The 15370-nt window shown below is 39.0% G+C and overlaps 1 non-coding gene across 1 annotated transcript; it reads left to right on the top strand.

The window, feature by feature from the left end:
- Positions 1 to 14853: 14853 nt before the first annotated feature.
- Positions 14854 to 14960, top strand: LOC122112501. Its single transcript, XR_006148229.1, has one exon. It is a non-coding gene; the product is annotated as a U6 spliceosomal RNA (small nuclear RNA).
- Positions 14961 to 15370: the final 410 nt, after the last annotated feature.

Below are 15370 nucleotides of genomic sequence, written 5' to 3'. Positions count from 1 at the left end.
ATGGCAGGCCTTTTCCATCTGTCTGCTCACTGAGTGGAAATGGCCTGGTCTATGCAAAACGGAAACCATTTCCCTCCATGTTGCCTGCCGTGGCACCCAGTGAACACTACAGGCCTCTGCTGGACTGAATGAGGCAGGTGGAATGAAGGGGGCACCAGAGACACAAAGCTGGCACTCCTGGATTGTGTTCTGTGTAACCAGCCCCTACATTGGATGATGATTGGCCATCCATAGGGAATAGACACACAGAGCAAATCATTTCTCAATTAGGCAAATCATCTGGAAGCGGTTTTTCATTTTGTCCAATGTAATGATTTTTCATGTAATAATGTAATGATTGCTTATTCAAGTCAGTTTGGGCCTTAATTACAACATAAATTTCTGATTAATTACCAGCAGGGATACTCACCAGGTTATACAGCATTATTCCCATCAACATTACCTTTGCTTGTAGATATTTTTTTACTTATGCCACCTGTGATTGGCAAGGTGTGTGCAGGTGAACTGATGGTTATCAGTCCATACAGGTCCCACCCCTACAGGATGCACCAAGCATTACCCTTCTGCAGACCAAATCTATAGATCACACCTATCTCTGGTATGAAGTGAGCTTCAGAGAAATAATGGAGCCTTTTAGGCAAGGCTGCTGCCAGCAAGGAAGAGCTAACATTGCAGGCCTGTTGCAGGCTCAGCATTGGCTATCATCTGGGATCCTGGATCTTGGGAGAGCTTTGTCCATTTCTCCAGGGAACTATGTCTTCCTAGTAGTCCTTTGCTTGTAGCATAGCTCACCATGTTTTGAATTGAATGTCAAAGAATGTGGCCATGAGGGAGCTTACTTTCCTCTGGAGTCTGGAACTTGGTATGTTCCATGAAGAAAGGTTAGGAATCAGCCCCAGTGGACTTTCCAGATGTTGGCTTTCTTCTTCCCTTCCCTCCTCTGCCCTGTGCTTCCCTGACATTTTCTTCCTCTTCCTTCCACTCCCTTTCTTTTCTGTTCCCTTTTTTTCTTCTTCTCCCTCTCCCCTTCTTCTCCTTTACCTTAAACAGAAAATCAAAATTCACTAAATAATGATACCTCCTGCCCTTTCCCCAGCCCTTGACAAGATACCATTTCACTTTCTAAGAATTTTTCAATGCTAGTTACCATATGTGAGTGAAATCATACAGTACCTCAAGCTTAGTACATTGACAAAGTATCCTCAAGGCTTGTCTGTTTCAAACCTACATGACACAAGTGATGCACACATAACCCATAGGACTATGTATACATTGTGTATGAGTATGAATTTGTATATGTGTGGCTCATTCATGGTTCATACATGGTTGTGTGTCAGTATTTATATGTGCTTGTGTGTATAAATTATTATTATGCACACATACACACCATGTGAGTTCATGTATCACCATGATTGTGGTTCGGTCACATATCCCTGTGTTTTCACATACATGTCATTATATATGCATATTCATAGATGTTTATGTAAACATGTTTGTTGTTCCAACTGAAGATTGTCAGTTAATCTTTCCTGCTGTCTCTTACACATTGTTGCCTGCATTAATGTTTCTGCACTAGCCATAGCATTGCTGGAACAGGGACTAATTAGCTTGCTCACTTTGGGTGAAATAAATATCTCAATGTGCAGAAACTCTTAAGAAAACAAACAAATGAAGAAAAACCTGCTTCTCTAACGTTGCTGTAGGATTTGTAATGTCCAAACTTTGAAAGGTATTTTGCACTAAAAAGTAATAAAGCACAGAACTGCAAAGGCAAATCACTTGAGAAATGATTTTTGAAGCTTTCTGGAAGAGGGTGAGTGTCTGAATCTCCCTCCAAGTTAACAGTGCACTCTTGGGCTGTCTCACCTAACGATGTTAGTACAAAACACACACACATGCCATCTTGGTCATTTATATCACAATATCTTGAAATGTTTTTAGGTAGAAAACGCTTCTGTGTCTTTGGCTGAAGAACCAGAATGCTGAAAACCTATTTTAGTAATTAACTAAGGTCCACACTTCACATTTTCCTTGATTCTTTTCCACTCCAGCACCCATCTAGGTGACTACATTATGTTCAGCATAGTGCTTTCTTGATATGGCAGTCTCCTAGACTTTCCTTGCTTTTGGTAACTTTGACAGTTTGGAGGCATATTTGTCATGGGTTTTATAGCACTGCCCTCAATTAGAATTTATCCAATATTCTTGTTACAATCTGATTGAGTTTGTGTGTTGAGTAAAAAAAATCACAGCAATACTTATTTTCAGCATCCATTGTATCATGAACCCAGGGAGTCAGCGCGGTGGGGCATAACTGTAATCCCACGCTACTCAAGGTGCAGATCTAGGAGGGACTCTTCTATATGTAGATATGTTTTTCTTCCTCATTGCTTACCTATTCCATTATTTATTTCTATGTATTCATACCTATGTATTGGATATGCTGTGGGTTATAACATGACATTGCTGTCTTTTTATTTGTCACAAGAAAATTCTGTCTGTTGGTCAGTAGCAAGTCTGTGTAGTGGCTCCTGTGTCCCACTGATTTCCTGGAGTTTTCTATTATTTTGTTAAGATTGTGTGTGTGTGTGTGTGTGTGTGTGTGTGTGTGTGTGTGTGTGTGTGTGTTGTCCCAGCCCTAGACCTAGTCATTTCAATAAGGAGTCTGGCTCTCCCCCATTAAAAGAACAGTTTGAGAAACTGTAATCTGGATTTTATATGTTCTCATTGATGAAAGAAGTTATTGATTCTATTTAACTGAGACATAATTTCTATATCTTTAGGTCTATGAATTTTTAAAATTATCATTATAATGGTGATGTACAGAAAAGTTACAGATATATAAGCCAGGTAATGAATACATTTTTTTGGACAATCTCTCCCCTTCCCTTACTTTCTCTGTTTTTCTCTCCCATCTCACCAACAATTTGTATAGTTCATTTTCAACATAGTGTTCAGTGAATTTGTATGACTACTGAATTTGTGTGACTTTTGTATGACTTTTTTTTTTTTGCCAGTTGTGGGGTTTGAACTCAGGGCCTGGGCACTGTCCCTGAGTTTCTTTGTGTTCAAGGCTAGTATTCTACCACTTAATCCATAGTGCCACTTCTGGCCTTTTCTGAGTAGTTTATTGGAGAGCCTCATGGACTTGCTTGCCTGGGCTGGCTTCTTACTGTGGTCCTCACATCTCAGCCTCCTGATTAGCTAGGAGTACAGGTATGAGCCGTTGGCACCCAGCATCTATGACTGATTTTTAATGCTGGAATGGTGCTCTCTCTCTCTTTGTCTATCTCTCTCTCTCTCTCTCTCTCTCTCTCTCTCTCTCTCTCTCTCACACACACACACACACACAGATTTCCTATGATGTAGATACTTCAAGGCAACGTATTCTAAAAATCTTTATAAGGATGTGAGCAAAGGAGAATTGAGAAGGAGTAGCCATCCTGGCTGGGCTTATGGGAGAAAATATGAGATTCATGAAATGGAAAATCCTGGGAAATTTAGAGCTGGGAAGAGTGGAGCTGGCCAAGCAAGGTGGCTTCCTACTGAATTGTGTAGTATTTATTTTTCCCAGTGATTAGGAAGGGAGGTCCTCATCGTCGGGGGCACTAGAGACTTTGATGTCCACTCATTTATGAATGGGACATTATACATGAATGAGACGTTTTAGTCTTAAACAAATGAAGTCATAGCCCTCTGTGGCTGCATTATATTTGCAAAATGGATTATTTGAAAACACAATCTGTGTAATTACAGAATAATAAATTATTAACTGAGAGGACTTTTTTATGGCTCTTGGTGATGTATCCTGCTATTTTTGCAATTATTTTGTATGAGCATTCTAAGGTACTGTATGATTGATCTTCTTTCGAGAGTTTTTCCTTCCCTCTTTCCAACTTCCTAACTTCCTAACTTTCTTCCTCTTGTACTTGTTTTTTTGCCTTGAGCTGAAGAGCTGAAGGACAATGCTCAGGCCCAGAGTTCAAGCCCCACAACCGACAAAAAGAAAAGTTTTCTGGAGAAAGATCTAAGCCTGGAGTCACAACTCTGTCAGCATGCACTGACCTCTGTCACTTGCTGACACCAGAGTGGTAGGAAGCAAACAAGTATAAATTCCTCACTTAGTGCAAGCTTCAGGATCTTCATGTTCCCCTGTGCTTCCCTGCTTGCTTACATTCTGTTTTTGCCCATTTATTTACAAGTCTTGACGCAATTCTTCGTAATGATATCTGGCAGGTCTCACATTTGGTAAATAGGTGTTCAATCCCCTTTTCTCCTTGAAGGTGCATGCCTTTGTTTAAATCTCGGAGTATTTCATTGTTCCAGTGTCTCACCTCTATGAGAAGTTCAATGGAATAGTTGTGGGGATTCTTTCTTTTTTGTTTTTTTGTCAGGCATGGGGCTTGAGCTCTGGGTCTGGGCACTGTTCCCGAGCTCTTTTTGTTCAATGCTAGCACTCTACCACTTAAGCCAAAGTGCCACTTCTGTTTTTTTCTGAGTAGTTTATTGGAGATAAGAGTCTTACCAACTATCCTGCTTGTGTTGATTTTGAACTATGATCCTCAGATCTCAGTCTCTTGAGTAGCTAGGATTATAGATGTGAGCCCTGCAACCTGCTCAAGAAGTTTTTGACTTGCAATTTGTCTGGACATTTTTGTGCACATTTGGTTTGATGTTAATTGTGGTTTTCTTCTAGCTGGAAATTCTGTGCAAATATTTCACTTACTTGTGTGAGAATTGCTTTGACACATTTATTAATCACAGAATAGGGGCTGGAAAAGCAAATTCCCAGCCCTAAGCTGTGGTTTCTTGTTTCTCCATGGTTCTCTAATAATTTACCTGCACATGGTCTCTCCAGAGTCACTTTCACTCTTGTGCTGTGAGTCTTCTGTCCACAAGATGCTTCTCACATGAAGTGCATTCTCTCCTAGTCCATGAATGTTAGCACACAGCTCCCTGTGTAAAGGCACATTGAACAACACCCTCACAGGCCTGTGATTACATGTGTACCGTTCAGAACTGCAAGGTCCATATCTTTCTAATCCAATAGACTTATTTCAGAATCAACTAAATACCTGAAAAAGATTTAATAAACAGAATCATCAGAATTTTGCAAGAATAAACAAAAACATCACATTGCATTAGTGTAATTGGTTGGTGTGTCTGTCTCCACTACAAATTTATGAGCTACAGCCAGGATTTATACTGCCCATTGGGGTGTAGCAGAATTCAATGTTTATCATTTTATAAGGACAGAAATCAAAATATGAGACATAGAATGTCATGTGCTACTTCAGGAGAGGAAAAGAGAGAAAAGATGAATAGAAGAGAGAATCACAAGGAGAAGAGCCCAGAGTCAGTTTATCATCAGTCCCCAGTCAACTGAGGAATGATGATTTATTGGAACACCTGGTAGAGTTCTGCAAAAGCCGTTCATTTTATTATTTTAATAAGTTTTATCGTGAAAATACTGTACAGAGGGATTACAGTTACATGAGCAAGGTTATGAGTACGTTTCTTATCAAGAATTGTTGCTTATGCTTGGTAAGAAATGTACGCATTATCCTGCCCATGTAACTGTAACTCCTCTGTACAGTATGTTCACAAATAAAATTAAATTTAAATTAAAAAAAAAAGAATTGTTGCTTCCTCCTTTTTTTCCCCCTACTATCCTTTCCCTCCCACTTCCACAACTACACTAACCACTCCACCTCCGACTCCCCTCCACCTCATCCCACAAGCCCCCTGCTGAAATTGTAAAGTTCGTATTTCAACATAGTGTCTTCTACATCTCATTGTTGCAATGGGTCAACCTGTATCCCTATTTAAACATTTTGTTTTTTTCCCTTCCCATTCCGAAATTATACCAGCATTAAACACAGTGAAAACAGGGGTTATATAGTGGGGAAGGGACATACAAAGCAAAAAAAAACATCACATGGTACCTTATAAATATATTAGAAAAAATAGAAAGAAAAAATTACTTGTATCCCTATCTTGGGGTTCATTTCGCTTAACGTCATCTTATCTGGTAATATGTATATAACTTTTGATCTTTTCTACATGTCCCAGACATATATTAGTTATTGCAAATAACTAGGGAAACCGTAGGACCTATGTTTCTTTGGGTCTGGCATACTTCATTTATTATAATTTTTTCCGTCTTTCCATTTCCTAAAAAATGGGGCAATGCCATTCTTTCTGATGGAGGTATAGAAGTCCAATATATATATATATATATACATACATATATGTGTATTGTGTGTGTGTGTGTATCACATTTTCTTGATCCATTCATCTACTGAGGGGCATCTGGGTTGGTTCCATATCTTAACCATGGTAAATAATGCTGTAATAAACAGTAGTGCTGGTAGATTTAGTATGGTGTTGTTTGTGATCATTTGGGTAAATGCCCCAAAGTGGGATTTCTGGGTCATAGGGGAGCTCTATGTGGAGTCTTTTGAGGAACCTCCATACTATTTTCCAAAGTGATTGAGCAAGTTTATGCTCCCACCAACAATGCAGTAGGGTTCCCTTTTGGCCACATCCCCTCTAGCATCCGTTGTTATTAGAGTTCTTGATTATAGCCATTCTAACTGGGGTGAGGTGATATGTCAATGTTGTTTTGATTTGCATTTCTTTTATGGATAGAGAGGTTGAGCATTTCTTCATGTGTCTGTTGGCCATTCTTCTTCAAATAATAACAAAAACACAAACACAAAAACGAAGGATCCACACTTAAAACTGGTACCAATTATAAAACAAAACTAGACAACAACCAAAGGCTGAGTTGGGGACTAACGGGTCCCCAGTACATCCCTACCAGAACTCTGTGCCATTCTCACTCAGCAAGCTGAATCCAGAGTCTGCTGAATGAGCCTGCCATGCTCACCCAGAATTTCCCTACCTCAGAAAACATAGAACAGAAAACACACTGAAGTAAACAAGACAGACAAGTGCCCACAAAGACAAAATCAATTCTTAGTGAATGGGGCGACATCTCACCACCATTCACTTACGAGGGGACTCAAACCCCATCGCCCTCCACTCACCTCTGGAGGATTTTTTTCTTTTAGATTTTTGCAAACATTGACCCAGGGGCCTTCCAAGACAGAGGAGAATTCCCGGTCATCTTGGGGCAAGGGAAAAAAGTCCCTAGCGGTGGTCCCCTAAGACTGACAGGTTCTCCCCCTTGCTCAGACCCCCTGAGCCAAGGCCTGAGGCTGAGATCTAACTGGGGCTACTTGCAGGTGGTCAGTGGCAGTTTCATAATGGACAAAAAAGCAAGTTACCAAAGCAGAACCAGAAGTTTTTGTTTTTGTTTTAAACGAACTAGGACAAAGTCTAGGGGTGTCCCGGGAGTGGACTCACTTTGCCCCATATTTTTCCTGTAAAGTAAATCCAATTACAAATATGGCAAGCAAAAGCAAAAGCACAATGAGACACAGACAGACACGATTATACACAGAATGAGGAGGGATCTCAAAACCAAAAGTTACTTTTGAAGCAAGCCCCCGTCCAACTAGGACTGCTAGGACTGGTGGAATTGAGGGTTCCAGGTGTACCTGGACCTCCTCAGCCATAGGGGACTCTGCTGTGTCCAGCCTTACCCTACTTTTGGCCTCACTCTGGTGCCTTCTCTACCTAGGTTGACCGCGCTTACCTCGAGGCTTTTCTCAGAACTTCTCTCCAACAGCCAAGTGCCCACACACTGTCCTCCTGGCCAGGGACTTCAATCCCCCTCAGGTTCGAGTGACTAAGAACTCTATCCTGGACAAGCCCCCATTAAATGTAGTAGGAAGACCCCCTACTCAGGGCAGGCAAGCCTACCTGATCTTCCGGAGTGACAACAGACTCCACCACAACAAAATTGTTAATAAGGAAGCAACTTTATTGAGATTCCTACACTGACCAGCCAGGGCTGCAGCACAGGCATGGGAGCTGATACTGTGACCCTGAGCGGCCCCCATTCTTTGGATTTTAAAGACAAAATCCATGAGGTCAAGCCTGGTCACGCGCAGGTGACCAATGGGATCGTAACACACACAAAGGAATGTACGGTCATACCAGACCACATACAGGTGGCCAATAGGTGGAGTTTACTGTAAGCATGTGCAAAAGGCAGGGTTTACCATAAAGCACGTGGTGTCACCAGTTGGAGCCAGATTACAACCTATCTGTTTTACGGGTCAGTCCTTAACTGAACAATCAAGGTGGGTTAGGTTGTTAAGTGGAGAGGGACCTAGAGGCATTCTTTCCATTCCAAGAACTGGGCTGGTTGGAGCCAAGGTCGAGTTAACCTTGTTTAGAGGGTTTTTTTCCCCTTAAAATCCTTAAAACAAAGGCAAAGCCTGGAAAGAAGCTGTACCAGCTATAGTCTCCTCTCGGGGCCTACTTCAGTATATATGTGAGAATATAAGTAGAAAACTTGAAGGGCTAGGTGGGGTTGGGGTAAGGGAAAGAAGAAAAGTGGAAAGTTTGACAATGATCCAGATGTATTGTACATTGAAGTGTACATACACTCTATTCAACATACATACATACATACATACACTCTATTCAACACTGACATGATGAAGCAAAACGCTTTTGGACTACTAGCTAAAGATTAAAAAAGTTTTGTTTTAATATTAAGAGACCAGAAGCATAAACTTTTAAAGATAAATAAGAGGATAGCATTGACATATTGTTGAGGCTGTGCTCTTTTCAATACAAAATTTATTAAGTGTCAAGTCTGCTGCAAATGTAAATTTTATTTGCCAATTCTTTTTGCAAATTGCTTAAAATATAAAGAACCAAATTCCAATATCTCTTCACTTCCAAAAAAATCTTATAGACCTTTAGGTTTCTCAGTTGTTTCTAAATATCTTAATGTAATGCACTATTGGAACTAATTTCATTCCACATTTAAATTTCAATTGAAAATCATTAAGTCTTTTAAAAGCCTCTCACTCGGGCACAGGTATGGATAAATAACTGATGTGGTCAGAAGCAGAATTATTCAGAAGACTGTAAATGGATGCTTACCTAGTTTCCTCTCTGCTGGATCATAGAATACAAACTGTCCTAATTGGAAAAAGTTAGCCTTCCCAGGTTTTCTGCATATAAATTCTCTATCAACATTTTGTTATTAGAGGATTATTCAAGATTAGCTAAATGTTGATTGATAATGACTGAGCATGATGGAAAGGTGAGGGAAAACCATCCACACTTCAGTGAGGTTCTGACTTGTGTTTCACAAAGTGTTATGAAAGCTCTCCACGAGAAATCTAACAGCTGCATTTCTAAAAAGTCCTTGTGTGCTTCCACTTTCTGATACTGTCTTAATTCAAGTACTTCTCCTTGGAGTTCCATACTATTTAGTGATGCTGTATTATCTCCTTGTTTTGCAGACTGGTCTTAGTGATGAAATTTGTGCTTTTCAAAATTGCTCTCCCAATTCCATCCACAAAATGCGGACAAAAATTATCTGAAAAAAATTGTATCTGTTGATAGTGCATATACTTTTATTTTTCATTACAAACATAGAATGTAGTCAAAATTTTCATAGCAATTACTCTGCACTAGGTTGTGGGCAGATTCTAATGTAAATAATATGCTGTGTTCACGTAGAGAATTTGAGTATCCAAAGTTTAATATGCTTGTGATCCTAAAACCAATACCTTACTGATATTGAGTGACAAATACAACTTCCTATAAGTACAGAAGCTTTCCTTGTATCTTTTTAATCTATATTTTTATTGTAAAGATACTGTATAGAGGGGTTACAGTTACATAAGTAAGGTAATAAGTACATTTCTTTTTTTTTCTCTATTGTCATTCATGGGGCTTGAACTCTGGGCCTGAGCGCTGTTCCTCAGCTCTTCAGCTCAAGGCTAGCACTCTACCACTTGAGCTACAGTGCCACTTCCTGTTTTTTGTTGTTTTATTGGAGATAAGAATTTCTCAGACTTTCCTGCCCAGTCTGGCTTTAAATCGCGATCCTCAGATCTCAGCCTCCTGAGTAGCTAGGATTAGAGGCCTGAGCCACCAGCGCCCGGCATGAGTACATTTCTTATTGAGCACCCTCTCCTTTGTTTTTCCCCTACCATCCCTTCTCTTCACACCTCCCCAACTCATCCCTCCACCCCCTTCTTTGATAAAGTGTCTTGTACATCTCATTGTTACAATGGGTCAACCTGTATCCTTTCCTCATATCTTAAATGAAGAAATGCTGGCTTGATTTATGCTGATTCTACTTGTGTAGACACATGTAAAATCACTCACCAAGTCCAAGAGCACATCATTTTTTGTCAGTTGGTATAGTTGTGTTCTACACATTTATTGACAGGTTACAAATTATTCTCAAACTTTAATACATTAAAAATACTTTCTTCTTTTCTTCTTTTCTTGGCCAGGAAATCAGCCAGACCTCAGTCAGCATTTCTCTCATAGGACTTTTCACATGGGTTGGTTAAATGTTGATCTGAGGTCCAGTCTTCTGAGGATTCACTCATCTGCTTAGGAATTGATGCTGACTGTTGGAAAAGAGCTCAAGGAAGGATGCCACTTAGAGCCTTATAACTTTAATTTTTTTTATTGTGAGAATACCGTACAGAGGAGTTACAATTACATGGGCAACATAACGAGTACATTTCTTATCAAGCATTGTTGGCTCCTCTTTTTTTCCCCTTCCCATCCCTTCCCATCTTTCCCCTACACCCGGTCATCCCCTCACCCACCAAAGTTGTAAAGTTCGTTTTTCGACAAAACAACATTGAGATTCCACCTCACTACAGTTAGAATGGTTATAATCAAGAACTCTAATAACAACAGATGCTGGAGGGGATGTGGACAGAAGGGAACCTTTCTACATTGTTGGTGGGAATGTAAACTTGTTCAACCACTTTGGAAAGCAGTATGGAGGTTCCTCAAAAGACTCCAAATAGAGCTCCCCTATGACCCAGAAATCCCACTTTTGGGCATTTACCCCAATGATCACAAACAAGACCATACTAAAACTACCAGCACAATTATGTTTATTGCAGCATTATTTACCATAGCTAAGATATGGAACCAACCCAGATGCCCCTTAGTAGATGAATGGATCAAGAAAATGTGGTATATATACACAATGGAATTCTATGCCTCCATCAGAAAGAATGATATTGCCCCATTTGTTAGGAAATGGTAAGACTTGGCCCAAAGAAACATAGGTCCCATGGTTTCCCTTATTTGCAATAACTAGTATATGTCTGAGTCAAGCAGAAAAGGTCAGATAAGTTGATATTAGTATCAAGATAAGTATTCAAATGTTTTTTGTTTTTTTTCCTGTCATGCAATTGTTTCTAACATATTTATAAGATGATTTCTATGTTGCTTTGTATGTTTCTCCCCCATGATATAACCCCTGCTTTCACTGTATTGATGTAGGTATAATTTGTGGAGGGGAAGGGAAAAAACAAATTGTTTAACTAGGGATATAGGTGGACCCATTGCAACAATGAGATATATAACTTTGTTCTTTACCAGGGTATTTTCCTGCTATTTTGGTTGTTGAGAGTGTCTATAAGAGCAAGCATTCTGTAGGGAGCTGGGAGACACCATATATTCTTTACTTACTGAGATTTCTGAGTGACTTGTACTGCATTTTGCAAGTCGAATCTGTCAAAACCTACCAGTTTTAAGAGATAAGAGGAGTGTTAAAAGAACTCATAGAGACAAATACATTTTCAACATATTTTGTTCCAAGCATTCCATCTAAGGCATATTCAACAACTAGTGAAACTTGTGTTGGCTGTAAATATGTGTCTTTCTCCATGTGTGCATGTATACATGTGTATATGTATGTGTGAATTTGTGTGTATAGTAACATACATGTATACATATATAAGGGCATATGCATACATATATGCATATATAAATAAATATACATATGCAAATATATGTACATATATATAAATCAGTGTTCAGTGATTTAATCTATAGTTCCCAGCACATTGTCATTCTCACAAAGTGTACATGATAAACTGCTCTGAGGAGCTGTACTCTATGATGGGTATCCTTTGTTTTCACTTGCCCCATTACCTTGTTTTTCATCCCTGTGAACAACTTTGGTCTACTTACCATAGGATAGCTTTGTTTTCATTACATGTAGTTACTTACTGATAATCAAAGAAAAAGGTTGTTTGTAAAAGAAAAAGAACTTTTAGGTCACAAGTTAAAATATCTTATCTATCCCAATGATTCCTATGAGATAAAATTTATAATAGAACTAAAAGTGAAAAGGAATTCCTAGATCTGTTGTTTCGCCATTTAGAATGGCAAAGAATAATATCACATCACTCTTATAATTCTTAAAGAATTCAAGGGAAACTGTTGGTCTTTATCATGTTCCCACAAAACCAGTGGATCCTGAAGGATAATAGACCAGCAGAAATTCTAAGTAGCAGACATGGAGCATGAAAGAGAAAGACCCTGAATGAGAAAGGGTGAAAGAGAGAAGTACCATAATACTGAAAGTACATAACAGATAAACAAGAGCTGTATGAGAATATTCATACTGCTATCTTTAGACTCTACATGTACATTTGAAGGTATTTGATGTATGATAACCCATCAACATTAAATATAAAATGATTTTGATAAAAAAATAAAAATGACTCAGAAGAAATTATAAGTGCAAAAACAATCTTCACAGAAGCAATCTCTCAGAGATATTTCATGACTTTGAAAAGGATAAAGTGGCTGAAGTTAGTATAAATTTAGAAGTATGACAATTCACAAAAATATAAAAAGATATTCATATAGTTCATTATATAACCCAAAGCAGAAAGCAAATATTGTTTAGAATATTTTTTAAAACACAGTCTTTCAGGAGCTGGGAAGGTGGCTCAATGGTAGAGTGCTTGCCTTGCATGCACGAGGCCCTGGGTTTGATTCTTCAGCACCACAGAAGTAGAAAAAGATGAAGGCTCAAGTGGTAGCACTTGAGCTGAGGGACAGCACCCAGGCCCCAGAGTTCAAGCCCCATGACCAACAAAATAAAAATAAACAAAACAATGCTGGGTGCCGGTGGCTCACAACTGTAATCCTAGCTACGCAGGAGGCTGATATCTGAGGATCAGGGTTCAAAGCCAGCCCGGGAAGGAAAGTCCATGAGATTCTTATCTCTAATAAACCACTAGAAAACCAGAAGTGGCTCCGTGGCTCAAGGGGTAGAGTGCCGGCCTTGAGCTGAAGAGTGCAGAGACAGCGCTCCGGCCCAGAGTTCAAGCCTCACGACTGACAAAAACAAAAAACACAAAAACAGTCTCTCACTTTTGTGGTCTCAACTCTGTAATACCGCCACTTCAGACAAGGGCTAAGATTTTGGGTGTGGACATTTATCATCCCTCTTGATTCAGACTGTACTTGATTTTTTTTTAATAAATATTTTGTTCTTAATTTTCTTCTTTGTAAACTCACATGCACCTATAAAAACTGGTTTGGCCATCCCAGCTTCTCAAAGTACCTCCTGATGACGACTTATAAAAAGTTGTATTATGTTACAAAAAGGGAAACAATGCAACAAATAAAGAAAACCAACAATTAAATATTAATGATTAATAAAATAAAAAACCAAACAATTACCAGTGTTTTCAGTATTTGAAGTGTACTACATATTAGATTTTACTATTTTCTCATATTCCTGTGAATTTAAAACTGGCTAAGATTATGATGTTCAAAAAGAGGACTTTGTTTTGGTTTGTATTTTGGGTCCGGTCATGGGCCTGAACTCTGAGCCTGGGCGCTGCGCCTCAGCTCTTTAGCTCAAGGCTAGTGCTCTACCACTTGAGCCACAGCACCACTTCCAGCTTGTTTTTATGCTTATGAGTGCTGAGGAATCAAACCCAGGGCCTCAAGCATGCAAGGCAAGCGCTTTACCACTGAGCTACCTTCCCAGCCCCTCAAAAAGAGTTTTATAGGCTATGAATAGTGTTTAAAGTTACTCACTAAGATTATTTTTTATGGCTCATCTCATCATTTGTATATGGCTTATATCATCATTTGTTCCTCACTAACATGTAAAGTAAGGAAGCCCTAAAGATTTAACAGAAACTATGTAGTTAACAAGTCTTAACTCTTCACTCTGCTTCTTTACGCAAAGACTTTGCAACTTCTTATTAGTAATGTTTCTATAAACTCTGAAATGTACATAATTAGTACCATATGTCTGCTAACATAAACCTTAAATACTTTATAGAAAAGTTTATGACCTGACAAACAGTCCTAATTTTGGCATATATAAGTAAATTCCCAAAATTAAATACATTTAAAACTTTAAAACTGGGGCTGGGAAGGTAGCTCAGTGGTAGAGCGCTTGCCTTGCATGCCTGAGGCCCTGAGTTTGATTCCTCAGCACCACATAAGCCAAAAGAAAAAAGCTGGAAGTGGCGCTGTGGCTCAAGTGGTAGAGCTCTAGCCTTGAGCTGAATTGCTGAGGGACAGAGCCCAGGCCCAGAGTTCATGCCCCACGACCGGACCCCCAAAAAAAAACAAAAAAAAAAAACTTTAAAACTTTTAACAAAACTTAACACTTGCTGCAGTGTTCATTATGACAGGTGCCTTGTATAGAATAATTGAATTCCTCCTCCTACACATCTCTTGAACAACAAATATCTGGAATTATTTTGTTTTTGACATGCCAATCTTGACTTTATTCTTGAATGTGTGCTTATGTAAGAAATACATGGTTCTAACAGTTTGTTGTATTGCTAAAAAAAAAAAAAAATATATGGTTCTAAAATTTCACAAGAATTCTTTTGAACTTACTTTTTTTTGAATTGTCTAGTTTAAGAAAATCAATTACACTTTATATATAAAAAATGTTCTGTGCTCAATTAGGCAGCAAATACGCTAAAATTGGAACAATTCAGAAAAGATTAGCATGGCCCCTGAGCAAGGTTGACACGCAAATCAGTGAAATGTTCCATATTTTTTGCAACAACAGATGCTGGAGAGTATGTGGCCACAGGGAACTCTACTGCATTCTTGGTGGGAGTGTAAACTTGTTCAACCACTTTGGAAAGCAGTATGGAGGCTCTTCAAAAAACTCCAGATAAAGCTCTCCTATGACCCAGCAATCCCACTTTTGGGCATTTACCCAAATGATCACAAACAAGACCATACTAAAACTACCAGCACAACTATGTTTATTGCAGCATTATTTACAATAGCTGATATAGAGCCAACCCCGATGCCCCTCAGTAGATGAATAGATCAAGAAAATGTGGGTGTATATACACAATGGAATTCTATGCATCCATCAGAAGGAATGGTATTGCCCAATTTGTTAGGAATTGGAAAGTCTTGGAAAAAAATTTATTAAGTGAAGTAAGCCGAGTCCAAA

This window comes from Dipodomys spectabilis, unplaced genomic scaffold, assembly GCF_019054845.1.
Source record: "Dipodomys spectabilis isolate Male_0828 unplaced genomic scaffold, ASM1905484v1 ptg000094l, whole genome shotgun sequence".
NCBI classification, from domain to species: Eukaryota; Metazoa; Chordata; class Mammalia; order Rodentia; family Heteromyidae; genus Dipodomys; species Dipodomys spectabilis.
Note: the sequence above shows the minus strand (reverse complement) of the source record. Positions and strands in the feature narration are given on the sequence as shown.